Source organism: Bombina bombina, chromosome 6 (assembly GCF_027579735.1).
Source record: "Bombina bombina isolate aBomBom1 chromosome 6, aBomBom1.pri, whole genome shotgun sequence".
Taxonomy (NCBI): domain Eukaryota; kingdom Metazoa; phylum Chordata; class Amphibia; order Anura; family Bombinatoridae; genus Bombina; species Bombina bombina.
In genome coordinates, this window is record NC_069504.1 from 404,103,059 (window position 1) to 404,118,365 (window position 15,307).

The following is a 15,307-nucleotide window of genomic DNA, read 5'->3' on the forward strand; positions in this document are numbered from 1 at the left end:
ATCCTCTGTAGGGAATCCTTTGTTGAAGTATTTGAGAGATTATTTAAATCCAAGAAGTAACTCAAATGTAGTCGTTGGTAGAAAGACGGCTGAAAAAGAGACTTGCACAAGCACTGTTAGAAATTAATAGTAAGCAGCGTACTTAGTTGCGGTATCTTAAAGAGAAAAGTTCTGAACAAATACAGGATCCAGAATCCAATTGAATTGAGTGTATATAGGTTATCCAAGAGCTCAGGATAAGTTGTACTACCGAGGCAGTTCTAACAAATTACTAAGCAAGGAATGACAGTTTTCCAGGTGTTTTAAAAGGGGGTGTGAATGCATGATAGGTCAGTCAGAATTTAAAGGTATACACACAATTTATGGAACCTGACAGTATCCCTCTCCCTAAATCACCGTCCATAGTCTTACTACACTTAAAAGTCCACACTCTACCCATGGAGAAGGACATCTTCTATAAACTAAACAATTCTGACCTGTTTGTACTTGTCTGGGCAGACTGGAAGGAGCAATACAACACTGAGTGGAAATCAAACATAACGACCCCTGACCACTAGCTAGTGATGGAGCATTAGAGTACGTCTATGACTGACACAACAGATTACTGTTAGTGACATTGCCACTCCCTGACCCCCCCTCTTCTCCCTTCCCCTTTCTCAGTTCCCCTACCTCCTTTGCCCCCAATTTCAGTGAAGACGACATGTTAAGGGCCTATGAGTCCTATTTGCACTTTAATCTTACCCTTCAGTTTCATTCTACTATACAGAGAATTTATTTTGTTATTTAATTTGAATAACTTTTTCGAGAGTCATGTTTTCTTATAACATTCAGTTAGAGCTATAGACCATTTTTCCAATTTATATGTTTTTGATTATTTGCCTTATACAATCATTGCCTTCTCTTTTATTCTTTGTACTCTGAATATGTTGGTCAATAAAGCTCTTTTGAAAACTCAAAAAAAAGGGCTATATTACAAGTGGAGCGGTACTTTGCGCTTCAACTAGAGCGATAACTCCACTAGAATTAAGATTGTTGTGCTAGTCGGGTTGCATTCTTATTATAAGTTTAAAGTAAACTATTTTCACTCTAGCTTTAATCCAACTAGCGCAAAAATCCAAATTTAGAATATTGTGTCCACGTTCATGTCAATGGAGAAAAAAAGTGGAAAAAAAAACACAATCACATATTCTCATTAGTGCTAACCCGACATGAAAATATTAATATTTAATATTACAATGTTCTTTTCATAACTGAATATGTTCTATTTGTACAGAAATAAATATTTATACATATATCTTATGTTTTTTTGGTACAATATATTTATACATACATATATATATCCATAAATACTTAAAACATATTCTGCTATGTGCAGAACATTGGAATGTGAAATTTTTAAGGTAAATACATATTTAAAACTTTTATTAAGAATGAATATTGAATAAATATGTTTTTACATGTTTTTATCTACTTTACTACAAAGGGCTCCAATACACTTATATATACTGTATGTCTGTATATGTATACATATATATTTATGTGTTTATATGTATATATATATATATATATATATATATATATATATATATATATATATATATATATATATATATATGTCTGTAAATACATATATACACATATAAATACATAAATACATATGTACACATATATATATACACATATATTTACATACAAATACATATTTAGATATGTATATGTACAGTAAGTATCTCTATGTTAAAGGACTTTGCCAGCTTTTGTTTTTCTAACACCCAAGATCTCAAATCTTTGAGCACTTATTACTTTTTTGTGCAATATTTGTTTAAGAAATCATTTTTATTAGACAGTGTTATTATGAGTGTAAGTGTACATTGTAATGTATTTTTGATGTGTTTTGTAAAACTTTTTATTTTTGAGAAACAGTTCACCACAGCTCTGAGGACACAGTAATCATTCTAGCATAAATGGCAATCGCGTTTACTTTCAACATATAATACGAGCAGTAGGCCAGATGAGCGCAAACCCTCGCAAATTGCACTCCACTATAATGCTTAATTTTGCAAATGTACGTGCTGCAAATATGATATTCATAATCCTTTCACTGAGTTCTCATACACTTGTGTGAGCCCTAATTTGATCCTCTAGGGATATTATAATTGCTCAATTTCTGTTTATTTAATGGGAATGTTTGCTTATTTGGTATCCATTTGAGTGGAACTGATGTTAGTACATTGCAGAGGCTCATTACTTGCTTTAGATCTGCTTTCTTTTGTGAATGTTTTGCAAAACTCTTTAAAAATATATGAATACTAAAAAGAGATTGTTTGTTTGTATTTCTATGCTTTGACATACAGATTAAAAACCCAGTATTAGATATAGGGAAAGGATATATTTTACAAATAAATAGTTAATAATAATAATAATGGTGCCAAAATGCATGCAATTTAAATATTTATGGTAGTTAGATCTCTTCTATACAAGACAAGGACATAAATCCCGATCGAATACGATTGGGTGAATTTACACCCCCTGCTAGCAGCCAATCTACAGGGGGCGGCATTGCATCAGCAGTTCACAAGAACTGCTGGTGCAATGATAAATACCGGCAGCGTATGCTGTCTGCATTTATCGATGTGCAGCGGACATGATACGCTACATCGTATCATGTCTGCTCGCACTATGTTAAATATACCCCATAGAAGTCATCACCATAAGACAGAAATATATAAACATGTAAAAGGCAGTACAACAGCAAGGTTCTGCTGTGCTAGCTGGACACTTAGGGCTAGATTACAACTGGTGAGCTAACCTTTGCATGCAGCAAAAAGGGATTTATCATGACTCTTTGCACCGTATTAAAAATTTAAAGTAAACACTTTCATTGGTGCCCTTTCGAATCAAGTAGCTGAAAACATGTAAAATCATATTTTTGCAATAATCATTTTTAATATAGGTTTTAACTATGTATTCAATGTAAACATATCACATTTTCTTCACATACAGGAATATGTTCTATGCATTTATAAACAAAATAACAATGAAGAGTAGGCAATCTGCAAAGAGTCCTTATTTATTTCAGATTAAATCTTAACCAGGACCGGTATACATACATTCCCTCTCCCCTCCTCCTACAATCAGGAGATTACCTTGATAGATGATCTGTGCAGCAGTCGAATCGGAGCTTAGTTTCTCCACAGCCAGGCACTATCCGTGTGCTCCACGAGCCGAAATCAACTCGGTAGCTGAATCAGCTTATCGCCCGGCGTTCATTCACTTGCACGCTGTCATGAATCCGGATGCAAGGTTCCGCTGACGTCAGGAATGACGTGTCCACAGGGAGGGGAAGTGTACCGGTACCTGGTAATCTGCAAAAGCCCGACCAGGCGGGTACAGCAGTTCCAAGGACTGGTAGTACGAGAGAACAGTTGAAGATGATGAGCCGCTGTATGTAAAAATAGTAATCTTTATTGAACAAAAAATTTAAAAAATCTGGGAAGCATCCCACAGTGACAGGTAGGTAGAGTACCACTGCTAACATGTTTCGGCCCTTCCGACTGTAGTCATAGCATGTAGTACTAGTTCACAGGTGAATCAATTTGTTGAGTATCTCAACAATAATGATTATGGTTTGAAATTCACTTTTGAACACAACTCAAAAACTATTAGTTTCCTTGATTTCAGTCTTGAATAATACCAAGGTTTTCCGCAAACCTATCTCGGGTAACACTCTGCTTCATGCAGATAGCTGCCACCCCAAAAATATTTCCTATGCTGTTGCCAAAGGCCAATTCTCCAGATTAAAGAGAAATTGCAGTAGGGAGGCTGACTATCTAAAAGAAGCCAATAATCTTGAACAGAGATTGAGGGAACGTAAATTCAGTAATAGTCACATTAAAGGGACACTCAGGTTAAATTACATTTTCATGATTCAGAGATACAGCATGTAATTTTAAACAACTTTCCAATTTACTTCCATTAAAAAAAAATGTGCACAGTCTTTTATATTTACAATTTTTGAGTCACCAGATCCTACTGAGCATGTGCAAGAATTTACAGACTATACGTATATGTATTTGTTATTGGCTGATTGCTATCACATGGTACAAGGGGAGTGGAAATATACATTACTTTGAAATGTGTTCTAAAAAAATCTACTACTCATTAGAAGTTCAGACTAAGTGCTATTGCATTGTCTTTTTATCTTGCATTTGTTGATTATGCAAATCTAATGTGTTGACTGGTCCTTTAAGGAAGCCAAGATCAGAGTTATGGAGATACCCAGGGATAAACTTTTAAAAGATAGTCCAGGATATCAAACCAACTTTCAAGGGAGTTCATTTTGTAACAATGTATAGTGATCAATATTCAAGCATCTGCAGTATAATAAAAAAAACACTTTCCTTTACTCGCAGCTGATGAACAGCTTAAAGATGCAGCACAACAAGGTATAAGATGCACATATAAAAAGAGTCGCACTTTAGGGAACATTCTGTCTCCCACTCAGTTACAATCACCCAAATAATCAGTTCATCGCTATCACACAGAGGTATGTTCAGGTGTGGACATCGCAAATGTAAGCGGTGTGAATATGTTCAAGTCTCAAGCACATTTACATCAGCTACAACAGGCAAAATCTATGACATCAGGGCATGCATGAATTGCACTCATACACATGTCATTTATTTCATTACCTGCATCAAATGTAACATCCAATATGTAGGGCTCACGTCTAGAGACATCAACACAAGAATGAGGGAACACATCTCCACATTGGAAAGAGGCAAATCAACCTCGCTTTTAGTACAGCATTTTGCAACTCTTCACAATAGCAAATTGGACACCTTTAGGTGGATAGCCATTGAAAATGTTGCAGTACCTAAGAGAGGAGAAGACATTGAGAGCATACTGGCCAAGCGTGAGGTGTTCTGGATTTTCCATCTCAGAACCAGAACACCTCAGGGCCTAAATTCCAGGTATGACCTGATTAATTTTTGGGAGTAACTTGTATAATCATTTTCTGTGACAATCTTGCAACTTATTTATTTTAGCTCACATCTTTAGTCCTGTCCTCTCATTTCCCGTGGAGAGGTAACATTTGAGATAGGATATTATGTGACTTTCAATTCTATATTTTGTGTTTACTGCCTATATGTATCTTTATCCAATGTCTATTCTATCAATATGCCATATTATGTATCTATGCGTACACTTTGTTGCAGCACAGCATTTATTATGAATATTTATATTATTCTTGATTTCATAGATAGATTTAAAATTTGCATAGCAACATATACCAGTCCCTATATATGATTAGAAGTTTTCAAGAAGGGCATTTATGTGTTAATGTGCACTTGTCAATTGTGATAGGCATTTTTTATTTTAACTATTGGTCAATCAGGCAACACTTTACCTGTTTTAAGCTACACTTGTGAACTAGTACTACATGCTATGACTACGGCCGGAAGGGCCGAAACATGTTAGCAGTGGTACGCTACCTACCTGTCACTATGGGATGCTTCCCAGATTTTTAAAATTTTTTGTTCAATAAAGATTACGATTTTTACATACAGCGGCTCCTTATCTTCAACTGTTCTCTCCTACTACCAGTCCTTGGAACCGCTGTACCCGCCTGGTCGGGCTTTTGCAGATTACCAGGTACCGGTACATTTCCCCTCCCCATGGACATGTCATTCCTGACGTCAGTGGAACCTTGCATCTGGATTCATGACAGCATGCAAGTGAATGAACACCGGGCAATCAGCTGATTCAGCTACCGAGTTGATCTCGGCCCGTGGAGCATACGGATAGTGCCTGGCTGTGGAGAAATTAAGCTCCGATTCGACTGCTGCACAGATCATCTATCAAGGTAATCTCCTGATTGTAGGAGGAGGGGAGAGGGAGTGTATGTATACCAGTCCTGGTTAAGATTTAATCTGAAATAAATAAGGACTCTTTGCAGATTGCCTACTCTTCATTGTTATTTTGCTTATTTGGGTATTAGCTGGTAATACCTAGGCATTGCTGCTTTGACTGTACTGCTTCTGACTGGGAGAATCACATATATTCATTTGTTTATTACAATTGTGTGATTATGGAAGCACCCACTAGTTCCACATTTTTCTCCCTATTGCCTGCAGAAACAAGGGATAATCCGGGCTTTGATTGCAATAAAATATTTTCAGATGATAAGGGAGTATTGTCCCTAAGTACTTTATTCGATCAAATGGAGCAATTGATTTTTAAGGAAAACAAAGCCCAATGGGACATATGGACTTTTGAGAATTACATAAAAGCTAAGATGATTCCCGACTTCCGGTGGGCGGGTGATCCGACAAGTCGCACAAGAAGAGAGCTCCGTGCGACCTGTGTGAGAATAGGGAGACAAACACCTAAACCAGACCCCAACTCTGTTCCTTGGCAGCAACATACACTGCAGTCTGCCGGAACCCTCAAGAGCCAGGAGCCACTACTTTGCTCCACCACCGGAGGAGACTCAGGGCATGGATAGCTTATCTACAGACCTCAGAGCTTTTTCATAACGCTTGACAAATGTGGAACAGAAAACGGCGGAGGGAGAGGAAAGGTACAGGGAAACGGTTTCTTCTATCACAACTCTCCAAAAGCAAAACAAGATGCTACAAACCAAGTTAGATGATTTGGAAAACGGAACAACCTTAGGATAGTAGGAGTGCTAGAATCTGTTCCCCCGAGGGCCTTAATGAACTTTGTAGAAACTATCCTCCCAGGCCTACTCAAACTTCCGCCTACAAGCATACCATGTATTGCAGAGAGAGCCCACAGAGTAGGAGCTTCTCAGCCGGAAGGTGCGCCAAGGCAGATAATGGTGCGCTATCTTAACTTCAAAGACAAAACACAACTGCTCAGAGACAAATGTCACCTATCGTTTTTGAAGAGAGAAAGATCTTCATCTTCCAAGACTACTCCGCAGAAGTTTCAAAGAAGAGAAGAGAATTCACGCCCTACTGCAGAGACCTAATAGCCCAGGGTGAATCCATAGCACTCCTGTACCAAGCCAGATTGTGACTCCAAACACCACAAGGCCCAAAGATATTTGAGACGCCAAAACACCTACAGCTATTCTTGGACCAGACCAAGAGGCGCACAGATCAGGCACAGCAAGCTCAACAAGAAGAAGATGAAGACACCTGAACCAGGACAAAGCCATGTGGGCCACTGAGACACCCACTTAGGACTATTTGATTTACTCAGGCCAACTGGAGGGCCACAAAGCACTGAGAATGGTGCTAACCCCTGCTCTTATATCCTTTTCATTATTGGGGAGGGGGGAGGGCTTTTGGGATTCTGTGAAGTTTGAAAGTTTGAAAGTTTAAAAGTTTAATTATTGTTGGTGGTCAGAGCAAGCCAAATTCAGTTAGGGCAATTCCCTACTTACAGCTAGTACTGACGAAAGAGGGACGATATATGTATATATATATATATATATATATATATATATATATATATATATATATATATATATATATAGATATAGATATATTGTACTAACTTGTTGGTTATAATAAAGCCATTATAGGACATCCTGATAGGAGTGAACTCTCTCCCTTGGGCAGCTGGTGGTAAGTGCGTAAGATAGGCCAAACCTACTCTCTTCCTGTCACATTCTCATATACCCACTGAACACCCCCAAAAGGTTCTAACATGAAAGTTATATCTTGGAATGTAGGGGGCATCACATCCCCCAAAAAAAGGAAAGCCATTCTAAAGTATCTTAGGGACAAAGCGATACTGGCAGAGACTCACTTGTCAAGAGTAGAGCATCAGAAACTGAAACAGGGTTGGGTGGGAGAAGTATTCCACACCACATATGAAGGGAAAAGAGCCAGGGGGGTAGCTATCCTCTTTAGGAAAAATTTGGACTATACTCTTGTAAAACATTTAACAGACCACGAAGGTAGATATGTGTTAACAAAACTTAAACTGAAACACAAACACATCATCATTGGGGGAGTCTATGGCCCCCACACTGATAAAAAGGAATTCTGGAGAACCTTCAGCAATGTTGTAATGAAATTTGCTGACTCCCAAGTGATTCTAGGAGGGGACTACAACATAGCGCCCCAAACCCCGGCAGATAGATTCAGAGACCAAAGTGCAACTGTAAGGCATAACGCGACCCATAGAAATGTGAAGAGGGACTCCCTGACCAAATTTAAACACTCCTTGGCATTGACCGACATATGGCAAGACAAACACCCAGAAGAACGAAACTACACTTGCACTACCCCAGCCAAAGACACTCTATCTAGGATAGATCTATTCTTAATGACACACTCTCTAGGACCACACATCACCAGCGCTAGCATAGATGTCGCGACCATATCAGATCATGCCCCCATTAGCCTTAAACTTAACCTTACTCCGGGGAGGGAGGGACCGCGCAGATGGTTCTTTCCGATGTATTTATATGGCGACATAAATTTCAAAAGATTTGTTACAGGAGAGTGGAGGACTTATGTGGCTCTGAACTCCTCACACCGACATGACACCTTACTGCTCTGGGAGGCAGGTAAAGCAGTAATGAGGGGCCTTATATCCTCTTAGACGATAGGTAAACTAAAATGGATAAAACCAAAAAGTGAGGACCAGTTGAGAAGGGTGATTAGCACTATAAACAAATACTTACGTAACCCGAATCCAATGACGAAACAACAGTATACTGAAGTAAAAGCAATCCGAGATATGACACTACATCAAAATGCAGTTAGGGAAATGACAGCGGTCCAGGCGAAATTCTATAGACATGGAGATAAGACCGGGAAACTCCTAGCCAGGCTTACCAGACTCGCTAGACCAAACAAATGTGTGAGTGCAATCAAGGTAGGGAACACTTTACACACGACCACGCCACAGATACAGACCGCTTTCATGAACTACTATCAATCACTATATAGTGGGGGAACAGTGGACGAAACACAACAAAAATCCTTTTGGGAGACCATACACAACCCCACCATTAAGGGAGTACAAAGAAGCGCAAAGAAGAACAAGCTTGAGTAATTTATTGTAGCATCTGAAAAAAATAAACATAAAAATTACACTCAGGTAAGTAGCAATGCTCGTTTGAATGACACAATCATCCGATGTAAAGCTGCAGCGGTCTGAGTCCTGCTCTACAGCAAACTGAAGCATCTGAGATGGAAAAGCAAGCCGGCAAAACTTTGTTCGGCGTCTGATGTCCGTGTGGAGCTGGATTGGAGCGTCCCCCTCTGATGGATCCTTACTCTGACCACACAATCACACAGCTGGTGATGAGAAAATAGACCCCAAAAGACGATATCCCTACGCGTTTCGTTCGGATCTCGGCCAAACTTTGTCAAGGGTAGCACAAGTGTTCAGGAGTTCAAACAGTATACTGTCATTACCATTGGTCCATCTTTTATATCTTAAGTGCGAGCGCCCTCTATTGGCCAAATGTGATACATTTAGAAGATTTAAAACACACTATACTGAATCATCATTTAAATAACAACATAAAATATTAATGAATTAATACACACCTAAACAAAAATTTACATCATTGGTAAAATCAGGATAATAAGTTATAAAATTAATCAATTGTAACCACATTAATATTATTAAATGTCTGACAATAAATAATCCTAACCTATATGTACAGAGTTGATAACCATACCACACTATAAGCACCGCCACTGATAGCCAATTAATAACCTAACAGCACTAGATATAACAAATTTTATAACCCATTTTAAAACCAATTTTATAAACTAACCAATCTAACAAAAATCTACTATAGAATCTCATAAAAATCTGCATAAAAAATCTGCATAAAAAATCTGCATAAAAAATCTGCATAAAAAAATCTCTGAAAAAATATATATTATATATTATATTTTCCCAAAAAAGATAATAAGATCCAAAAACTATTTCATTCACACTATTTCATTCACATATGAGCAGCCAAATCTAAATCTACATTAAGGCCCCTAGGATGTAAACTCCCAATCTTGTAGATCCAATAGGTCTCCTGTTGTCTTAAAGCAAGGAGCCTATTATGTATGTTAGTAGGTATCCAATCAATCACTTTGACCTTAAGAGATACAGGATTACAATTATGTTTTTCTAAGAAGTGAACCAGAATACTATGTTTAATTGGTTTTTCTTTCTTGGCCATTTTAAAGTTATAAATGTGTTCATTCGCTCTGGTTCTTATTTTTCTTTTTGTGCATCCTACATAGAGTAGGCCACACCCACAGCTGATTAGATAAACCACAAATGTGGTATCACAGGAGGTCCTATGTTTAAAGGGACACTGTACCCAAAAATTTAATTTCGTGATTCAGATTGAGCATGAAATTTTATGCAAATTTCGAATTTACTCCTATTATCAATTTTTCCTCATTCTCTTGGTATCTTTATTTGAAATGCAAGAATGTAAGTTTAGATGCCGGCCCATTTTTGGTGAACAACCTGGGTTGTCCTTGCTGATTGGTGGATAAATTCATCCACCAATAAAAAAGTGCTGTCCAGAGTTCTGAAACCAAAAAAAGCTTAGATGCCTTCTTTTTCAAATAATGATAGCAAGAGAACGAAGAAAAATTGATAATATGAGTAAATTAGAAAGTTGCTTAAAATTGCATGCTCTTTCTGAATTACAAATGAACAAATTTGGGTTCAGTGTCCCTTTAATATCAAACTTCTGTGTACCATCCCAGTTTGTAAAACTAGTTGAATTATCAACATGGCTGCAAGATTGGGAGTTTACATCCTAGGGGCCTTAATGTAGATTTAGATTTGGCTGCTCATATGTGAATGAAATAGTTTTTGGATATTATTATCTTTTATGGGAAAATATAATATATAATATATATTTTTTCAGAGATTTTTTTATGCAGATTTTTTATTGTATTTTTTATTGTATTTTTATGAGATTCTATAGTAGATTTTTGTTAGATTGGTTAGTTTATAAAATTGGTTTTAAAATGGGTTATAAAATATGTTATATCTAGTGCTGTTAGGTTATTAATTGGCTATCAGTGGCGGTGCTTATAGTGTGGTATGGTTATCAACTCTGTACATATAGGTTAGGATTATTTATTGTCAGACATTTAATGATATTAATGTGGTTACAATTGATTAATTTTATAACTTATTATTCTGATTTTACCAATGATGTAAATTTTTGTTTAGGTGTGTATTAATTCATTAATATTCTATGTTGTTATTTAAATGATGATTCAGTATAGTGTGTTTTAAATCTTCTAAATGTATCACATTTGGCCAATAGAGGGCGCTCGCACTTAAGATATAAAAAATGGACCAATGGTAATGACAGTATACTGTTTGAACTCCTGAACACTTGTGCTACCCTTGACAAAGTTCGGCCGAGATCCGAACGAAACGCGTAGGGATATCGTCTTTTGGGGACTATTCTCTCATCACCAGCTGTGTGACTGTGCGGTCAGAGTAAGGATCCATCAGAGGGGGACGCTCCAATCCAGCTCCACACTGACGTAAGACGCCGAACAAAGTTTTGCCGGCTTGATTTTCCATCTCAGATGCTTCAGTTTGCTGTGGAGCAGGACTCAGACCGCTGCAGCTTTACATCGGAGCTTTGTGTCATTCAAACGAGCATTGCTACTTACCTGAGTGTAAGTTTTTATGTTTATTTTTTTCATATGCTACAATAAATTACTCAAGCTTGTTTTTCTTTGCGCTTCTTTGTACTCCCTTGCTCTAGTTGTTCCATATTCGGGTGATTAGAAGAAAGATCATCCAAAGAGGAGCTGCATCAACTTGGGTAATTGTGCTATATCACCTCCACAAAGGACTTGAAAAATGTTTTTTCTTGTGCTATTTCTTATGGACGTTTAGGTAACTTGTTTATTTTATCTTATGTACTAATGTTGTAATGTTGTTATTTTTTATATCTATATGAATTTGTTTATTGTTCGTTGTGTGTGCATATATTAATCATATGTGGGGTCTATACTAATATACTAAAATAGGAAAGTTGCAGGTTGTTTTAGCGCTGATAATCTTTTTTGGTGTGTATATTTACAACCCCACCATATCGGAAGAACATTTGACTCTCCTTAATGCACCCATCTCAAAGACTGAAATGATGAAGGCTATCAATGCACTGCCACTTGACAAAACCCCAGGTCTGGAAGGACTACCTGGGGAATTCTACAAATTAGTGAAGGGAGAGGTGGTGCCGATACTCACTACTCTCTTCAATAAAATCATGAATTGGGAGGGAAACATTTCTACTCGTTTCACGGAGGCTAAAATCTGTGTGATCCCCAAGGAGGGTAGAGACAAACTACTTACCGAATCCTACCGCTCGATATCCCTGTTAAATCAGGATTACAAATTGCTGACAAAAATCCAGGTGGACAGGCTGGTGGTGGATATGCCCTCTCTGGTCCATCAAGACCAAACTGGCTTTGTGAAAGGAAGATCCTCAGTATTGAACATCCGCAAACTCCAGTTCATACTGACCCATTTTTGGAACCAGATTAGGGAGGGAAAGGGTGGAGGGCCTGAAACCTGCGCTTTATTGATAGATGCATAAAAGGCCTTTGACATGGTCCTTTGGGACCATTTCTTTGCCACCCTGGATAAATTCGGTATTAGAGGCCTTTTTGCAAACACAGTCAAATCACTATACGCCAACCCCCATGCCTCAATCCTGATTAATGGAGCTCCTTCGTCCTCCTTTCGGTTGGGTAGATGGACCAGACAGGGATGCCCGCTGTCATCCCTCCTCTTTGATATAGCCATTGAGCCCCTCGCCATCAAGATAAGAACGGAGTCGGAGGGGATGTGGGTGGGTGGAGTCCAGTGTCATCTGTCTCTCTTTGCAGACGACATGATCCTATATTTACAGAATCCAAAAGAAAACATTCCCCATATCATGTGAATAATATACCAATTTGGCCTAATCAATTTGGCCTAATCTCCGGATATAAGATAAACACCGATAAATCGGAACTTATCTGGTTACACCCACAGTCACCCTGCACGTCCTACCGTACAGTTTTAAATGCATTACCCACTCCTTCAAATATTTGGGGATCAGGCTGTCTATTAACCCGGAGGAATGGTATAGCCTTAATTATCGCCCCCTAATAAAGGAGCTCCAGGATATGTTGGTCAGGTGGGGTAAACTACCTGTAGCGATGCCTGGTAGGATCACGCTAATAAAGATGATTATGTTCCCGAAACTCCTTTATTTGTTCCAGATGATACCCTACAACATTCATAAAGCGGATGTACAGATACTTAACAAAGCAATGTTTACTTTTGTGTGGGTGGGGAAAAAACACAAAATAAACTCCATTAGATTGATGGCGGAGGTCAGCTCAGTGGGTCTGATGGTCCCTAATCTCGAAGCGTACTGTGAGGCAGCCCAAATTAAATATGTACTAGACTGGTTGACAGAGAAACAGCACTTCCCACTTGCGATGCTTGAACAACAGGCCATATCCCCGTGGTCCTTACAAGCAATCCCACACATGATACCGACACAGATTCTCAAACTAGTTAAAAACTATCCACTGTTATGCCAACCCCTCCGCGCATGGTGGAGACTGTGTAGGAGATCTCAGTTCAATCCCAGTTACACAAGATACCTCCCTTTGAGAGGTAACCCGGGATTGACTCCGGGGTGTTCATCGCATGGGAAACTAAGGGGTTGACCTCTGTGTCCCAGTTGGTAAATAGTTTAGACATGAAAGTCAGATCCTTTCAAGAACTACAAACCCAGTTTGACTTACCACGCACGCATCATTTTGCATACCTACAAGCAAGACATTATATTAATGACCTACTTCAACATACAGAACTTACAAACCAGAATCTAGGCATAAACAGGCTCCTACATAAGACAGCACAGGGTAGTATGACCATATCCCTAACTTATAAACTACACATGAAACTGATGAACGAAGCCACAGCCAAACACATCAGTGACACATGGACAAACATCTTGAACACTGAAATCACAGCGGACATGACACAGCGCAGCATTCAACACTCGAGGGGGGCAAGCCTATCGGCGGTTGCCAGAGAGTCACACATCAGACTGTTACAGGTCGCATACATACCGCCCAAAATCTTTAAGAAGTGGAGACCAGATGCAGATGGTCTCTGTAGGAAGTGCAAATCGCCAGACGCGGATTTGCCACATATGCTGTGGAACTGCCCTATAATACGTAAATTTTGGGGCATGATAGCATACTGGATAAAAATCACATTTCACACTGAAGTGACAGTTTCCCCTAAATTGATAGTATTCTTGGAGATTCCAGCTTCGATACCTAACACCCTGAACAGAGTGATCACAAACATTATCCTGCAGGCTAGGAAACTCATTTTCAAAGGGTGGCTAAGTCCAGGGGTCCCCACACTCTCACAACTTAAGACTAGTACGCAGAAGCAGGTTACATATGAAGTAGCGGACGCCTTGAGAGATGTACAAACGAGAACAAGGCCCTTTATGAGGAAATGGGAACCATACATACACACTCTGCAGACCACTGTGCAAACACAGATTTTACTTCCCCTCAGGAACACAGAGTTCTTATTAGAGGAACACCTGCGAGGTAAATGGAACTTTCTATATGTAGAGAGACGCGAGAGACAGGGTAGTTAACAATGGCTTCAACTTTAAAAGGTCTGTCTTGCTGCTGCTGCTCGGGGGAGAGAGGAAAGCCCAAGCTATAGTGCAGAGACCACCACTGATAGTTTTTGCAAAGCCACAAATTCACTATTAAGGCCTCAGCATGAACAGCGTAGAGATGTGTTTGAGATTGACTCTGACTATTGTTATATTGTTAATGTTGAAAATTATACTATTTGAGATACTTTGTAGGGGAGGGGGGGAGGTATGGGGGAGGGAGGGGTAGTAAAAGGAAAAGAGGGTTTTACCATGGACGGTTAATGCAAAGAAACTGTCCCCCAGAGCATGGATTTAAGACTCTTTTTGTCCTGCGAGGAAGGATTCTGGGCGTAAATGTGAAGACATTGAATACTTGAACTGAACTCATTGCAAAGTAACCCCAGTGAGTTAATGGAAATATTCATTTGTAGCACATCTTCTGTTTTGTATCCTCTGTGACTTGTTGGAGAGGTATTTTCACATGGTAACCTTCGTTTGATAAATAAAGTTTAAAAAAAAAAAAAAAAAAGCTAAGATGATTCCCAGGGGACTTAGGGTCTATTTCAAATGTAGGAAATTTGTATATCCTAAGGACCAGGATTTTATGAACTCCTGGAATGAAGTGTTATCCGAATGTTCATC